Genomic DNA, 6,721 nt, shown 5'->3' with positions numbered 1-6,721 from the left:
TCAACCGGCCAGCGCCCCCACCACCCGGTCCAGACCTCATAGGGGGAATGAAGGTGACGCTGACGGGCGTGAAGGATTGCCTGGTGGGCGTGAAAGAGGCGCTGGTCGCCACTGATGCGCTCGGCGTCATGAAGGGTTCAATGGTGGGCATGAAAGAGGCGCTGGTCGCCACTGATGCGCTCGGCGTCATGAATGGTTCAATGGTGGGCGTGAAAGACTCGATGGTAGGGATGAAGAAGGCACTGGTCGGTACAGATGCGCTGGGCGTCATGAAGGATTCTATGACTGGAATGAAAGAGGCGCTGGTCGGTAAGGATGCGCCGGTTGGTATAAAGGAGTCCCTGGCAGGGGTGACACAGGCCCTACCGGAGATGGTAGAGCGAATAACCTACTCTGATCCAATATTAGATTTAAAGGAAAAAGTCGACAACTTGAAATACAGCCTAGCGGACATAGCAGACACTCTGCCCGTAATAAACGACACCGTGTCGCAGACCGTGTCTGCGGCCATGTGGGACGCTGAGGACACGGTCAAATCCAGAGTTAAGAATACTCTGAAGTCCCACAATGATTGATCCTCACCGTAGATGAAATCCGGAGCGCTCCTGCGGTGTCTAGAGTCGCGCTCCTGCGGTGTCTAGAGTCGCGCTCCTGCGGTGTCTAGAGTCGCGCTCCTGCGGTGTCTAGAGTCGCGCTCCTGCGGTGTCTAGAGTCGCGCTCCTGCGGTGTCTAGAGTCGCGCTCCTGCGGTGTCTAGAGTCGCGCTCCTGTGGTGTCTAGAGTCGCGTTCCTGCGACTGCTGGAACCGCGCTCCTGCGACTGCTGGAACCGCGCTCCTGCGACTGCTGGAACCGCGCTCCTGCGACTGTTGGAACCGCGCTCCTGCGACTGCTGGAACCGCGCTCCTGCGACTGCTGGAACCGCGCTCCTGCGACTGCTAGAACTGCGCTCCTGCGACTGCTAGAACTGCGACCGCCGCCAATACATTATTTTTCTTTCTTTGTACCTCTAAAGTCTTTCCCTTCTGTTAGTACTTGTTTGTCTGTCCGTCTCTCTCTCTCTTTCTATCTTTCCCCTGTCGGTCTCTCTCTCTTTCTTTCTCATTCTGTTTCTCTCCAGGGGCCTGGTGGATAGCGCGCAGGACTCGTAATTCTGTGGCGCGGGTTCGATTCCCGCATGAGGCAGAAACAAATGGGCAAAGTTTCTTTCACCCTGAATGCCCCTGTTACCTAGCAGTAAATAGGTACCTGGGAGTTAGTCAGCTGTCACGGGCTGCTTCCTGGGGGTGGAAGCCTGGTCGAGGACCGGGCCGCGGGGACACTAAAGCCCCGAAATCATCTGAAGATAACCTCAAGATAACCTCCATCTCTTTCTGGTCCAACCACTTGGGCTGGTTGCTTGTTTCTGTTTTACTTGGGCGGAGTATGAGTATTTATGACTCGTATGGTCGCTTCAGTAAGATTTTGCCATATGTGTTTAACAACTTCTTCTGCTCTGTTGAATCTAAGTTGAAATCTTCATGGGTTTGTAACTGTGCACTGTGTTAGATAATGTTCCTGTGGTCTGTCGGGCATTTCTCCACAGTGCATCCTTGTCCAGATCCAGTCCAAGTGCTATAAAAGTCGTAATGGCTTAGTGTTTTCCCCTGATAGTTCACGTCAATTAGTTCCATCTCTCTCTTTCTGTCTGTCTGTCTCTCTCTCTTGGTCTCTCCTTCTCTCTGTGCTGCGAATGTGTGAATGTGTGTCTACATGAGGCGAATGTGTGTGTGTGTGTACTCACCTAGTTGTGCTTGCGAGGGTTGAACTTTGGCTCTTTAGTCCCGCCTCTCAACTGTCATTCAACTGGTGTAAGATTCCTGAGCCTACTGGGCTCTATAATATCTATGGTGGTTTTGAATCTAAATTTGAAAGAATTTGAAAGTTTTGAATCTAAATTATGAACTGCATAATCTAAATTTGAAAGGCCAAATTTAGATTATGCATTTCAGTTTGGGTCGCCGTACTATAGAATGGATATAAATTCCCTTGAACGTGCCCAGCGTAGGATGACTAAGTTAATTCCCCAAATTAGAAATATTTTTACTCCACATAATAAATTCAAATTCAGACTAAAAAATTCCCGCCAAAATTCCCCCCCCCCCCCATGTTTCTCTTTTTGTACCTTGGGAAATTCGCGGAAATTTTATTAGAGGAATTTTCTAATTAAATTCTGAAGTTTCTTTAGTCGTTGAAAAGTTACAGAGAAGTCAGGATTTGTCGAGAAACGTGTCTGGTGTTTAACTGGATTTATTTTACATATTCCAGAGCTTTGTGCCACAGTTTCTGGAAAATGAACGGAAGGAGCCGCCAAGATGTTGATAGATCTCGCGGTCAAGGACCCGCGGAGATCTGGAATAGATGTTAAACTAGTGGCAATATAGTCGAACTATCAGGATACAGACACGTACACACCCAGGCACCTACCCAAACGCACACACACACACACATGAAGATAGATGGAGACTACAGGACAACCTTGACAAATTGGTGAAATTGTCTACAAAATGGCTACTAAAGTTCAACTCAGGAAAGTGTAAATTAATAAAATTAGGCGAAGGGAGCAGGAGACTGAACACAAGGCACCATCTGGGAGGTGAAATCCTGCAAGAGTCAAATAGAGAGAAAGATCTGGGGGTTAATATCACACCAAACCTATCCCCAGAGGTCCATATCACAAGGATATCATCAGCGGCATATGCTAGATTGGCCAACATAAGAACTGCCTTTAGTAACGTGTGTAAGGAATCGTTCAGGAACTTGTATATCACCTATGTCAGACCAATTCTGGAATATGCCGCTCCAGCCTGGAGTCCATACCTAATTAAACACAAGACAAAGTTAGTGAAGATTCAGAGGAATGCCACCAGGCTCGTCCTGGAACTGAGAGGTATGAACTACGAGGAAAGGTTAAGAGAGCTGAACCTGACGTCCCTGGAAAACAGAATATGTACACCAGTTAATTGATTGTTGAGAGGCGGGAACCAAAGAGCAGAACTCAACCCCTGCAAGCATAACTTGACCATGGTCTACTGCTAATTGTGTAGACCATGGTCCACACATCTTAAATTCTCTCCTATATTCTACCTCTCTTTTTTCTACCCCCTCTCTTCTCTCTCTTCAATCTTCTCTCTGTTTTCTGTTCTCTATATTTCTTTCTCATTCTGTCTCTCTCTCTTTGTTTTTCTCTCTCTCTCTCTCTCTCTCTCTCTCTCTCTCTCTCTCTCTCTCTCTCTCTCTCTCTCTCTCTCTCTCTCTCTCTCTCTCTCTCTCTCTCTCTCTCTCTCTCTCTCTCTCTCTCTCTCTCTCTCTCTCTCTCTCTCTCTCTCTCTCTCTCTCTCTCTCTCTCTCTCTCTCTCTCTCTCCCTTTGTTTCTTTCTTATCTCCTGACGCTCTTCCTTCGTTTCTCCAAAGGGGTTGTGGCTCCAGGTCTGTGAATGCGTGGTTGTGTAAGGGTTATAGCTCCTGGTCTGTGAGGGCGTGGTTGTGTAAGGGTTGTGGCTCCTGGTCTGTGAGGGCGTGGTTGTTGGTTGTGTAAGGGTTGTGGCTCCTGGTCTGTGAGGGCGTGGTTGTGTAAGGGTTGTGGCCCTGGGAAGGGAGGTATACCAGGCAGCAGCCATGTGTTTGAAGGGGATGTAAGGGTAGTGGAGAGAGGCTGGCTGGCCTGAGAGTGAGAGAGAGAGAGAGAGAGAGAAAGAGAGAGAGAGAGAGAGAGAGAGAGAGAGAGAGAGAGAGAGAGAGAGAGAGAGAGAGAGAGAGAGAGAGAGAGAGAGAGAGAGAGAGAGAGAGAGAGAGAGAGAGAGAGAGAGAGAGAGAGAGATTGAGAGAGAGAGAGAGAGAGACAGACAGACAGACAGAGAGAGAGAGAGAGAGAAGCAGATTGACAGTCAGACAGCAGGGATATATATATATATATGGGTATATAGCAAATATAGAGGGGACAAACTGCAAAAGAACAGGCTACGATTAGACAGGAAAGCCAATTATAAAATATGAATTGAAGACCGCACAATCCTGCAATATATTCTACCATACCGGACAACTATTTTAGACAAACCTTTGCAAATCACTCGCGAATATTTAGGCTAATAAATATATATATATATATATATATATATATATATATATATATATATATATATATATATATATATATATATATATATATATATATATATATATATATATATATATATATATATATATATATATATATATATATGTTCGCAACGAAGAGATGTTTGATTAAAATGTCAGTGAACCAGACGCTAGAGCGAGTGCGCTTTTTATCAATGACTTTTTGCAACCGCTGTAGTCAGTATTCCAGCTGTCTCCAAATTGATTGGACCATTCAGAGAGAGGCAGATCAGAGCTGCACTAATCAGAGGGGTAGCAGATGCCCTGCGTGGAGACGCTTATAGAGACAAGGTGACTCTGATGGGTGTAGGCACACGCGGGGGATGAGGTAATAGAGCCAATTGATGATCTCTGATTGGAGGTCGGTGGACGTGGGCTTAGGCTCTTTTCGTTCATGTATTCCTGGTGGAGTTGATCAGTCTGGTGTCAGGATGGTGGGCATGGTGAGTGGGATGAGAGGGCGCCCGAGGGTAACTGCTGCCTCCTCTACTTCAAAGATACTTGGTTCATACCCAGTTTACGGGCTATTCGTGCCCGTGCCACCTCTTGGGTGGCTTAATCATCATCAATCATACCCTGTAACGATTCAAGAAAGATACCTGGGAGTGGATGTGACACCTAATCTAACTCCTGAGGCACATATAAATAGGATAACGACAGCAGCGTACTCTACACTGGCGAAAATTAGAACTTCATTCAGAAACCTAAATGAGGAGGCTTTTAGGGCGCTTTACACTGCTTACGTGAGACCCGTCTTTAGAGTATGCCGCGCCATCATGGAGCCCCGACCTGAAGAAACACATAAAGAAACTGGAGAAGGTTCAGAGGTTTGCGACGAGGCTTGTCCCAGAGTTACGAGGGATGGGATATGAAGAGCGTCTGAAGGAACTGAACCTTACGACACTAGAGAAAAGAAGGGAGAGAGGAGATATGATAGGGACATATAAAATACTCAGGGGAATTGACAAAGTGGAAATAGATGAAATGTTCACACGTAATAATAACAGAACGAGGGGACATGGGTGGAAACTGGAAACTCAGATGAGTCACAGAGATGTTAGGAAGTTTTCTTTTAGCGTGAGAGTAGTGGAAAAATGGAATGCACTTGGGGAACAGGTTGTGGAAGCAAATACTATTCATACTTTTAAAACTAGGTATGATAGGGAAATGGGACAGGAGTCATTGCTGTAAACAACCGATAGCTGGAAAGGCGGGATCCAAGAGTCAATGCTCGATCCTGCAAGCACAAATAGGTGAGTACACACACACACACACACACACACACACACACACACACACACACAAACATTTAATATGAAGGTTCGCTCATATTACTCGCTGGTTAAAGAGTGGATACGCCTCCTCTACTCTAGGAACTATATATATGGAAGCAGAACATCATACACGTGTTTACTGTTCATCATTAAAAAAAACCTTCAACGTTGCAAAACCGCCTGAGAACATCAAATGCACAAGAATAACAGTAAGGTGAAATAAAGACAAGGTCTTTAAATAAAGGCAAGGTCAGTATACTCTGGCAAATGTATCAAGTAGCTAACACGTATTTTACACAAATAATTACCTAAAACATTTACTGTTCCTTTGTATTATTTCCTTTCTAAAGGTAACACATACGATAGCCAATGACTTATGGTGCACATTTAGTCTCCATATTCCATTGTATTTCTTACCTTTACATAGTGTAGTCCCTTTAATTGGTTGGTATCTTTCATACCATACATATCTAGAAATAGTTTTGTCAATTTCCATACCAATGTATCAATTGGAAAACTGTGAGACAAATATCACAATTTAGACAAAATTTTACAATTAATATAGCCTTCCTAAAACGGTGTTAATTTCCATTTTTACACCATATTCATAGCTACTATTATATTTCCACTTAGTACTTGCCAATTCGTAACCAAAGTTGTTCCATATGTTTGACACCAGCAAACCCCAAGAGCCCTAATAGACTCCACTACCTTGACCCATGAACCTGTCCAGGTAAATTTATTACACCAACCACCAAGCCCCATCATACACGTTTTGTTCTTGTTAATGACAGCATCTGTTGACCTCTCGAAGTTGTCCAACTCATCCTGAACTTTCACCACTGAGTCTTCTGTCGACACAAAAATAGTAATGATATCGTCTGCATAACCAACAACAGGAAGTATCATAGCATTGGGAAGACAAGGTGGAACAATAAAGTCATTGCATTGTATTGCCAAGTACAGTGGCTCTTGAAATATGACATTCAAAACCATTGATAGGGGACATCCCTGACGTTCCGACCGTTCAATTGAAAATAGTTTGCTCAAGACACCATTGATACACACGCTGCTCCGACACTGATTATAAAGCATACGGATCCAAATCAATAATTCTTGTGCCACTCCTACTCAATCCAATATTTCTAATACAAACTGAACATCATCACGGTCTAAAGCTTTCGACCAGTCGAGGTTTTCATGGAGGAAGGAATATTATTCTCAGACACATAACACAACATCATCTCTAATCACACTATTACAAATGATTATG

This window comes from Procambarus clarkii, chromosome 41 (assembly GCF_040958095.1).
Source record: "Procambarus clarkii isolate CNS0578487 chromosome 41, FALCON_Pclarkii_2.0, whole genome shotgun sequence".
In the NCBI taxonomy this organism is placed as follows: domain Eukaryota; kingdom Metazoa; phylum Arthropoda; class Malacostraca; order Decapoda; family Cambaridae; genus Procambarus; species Procambarus clarkii.
This window is presented reverse-complemented; position numbering follows the sequence as displayed.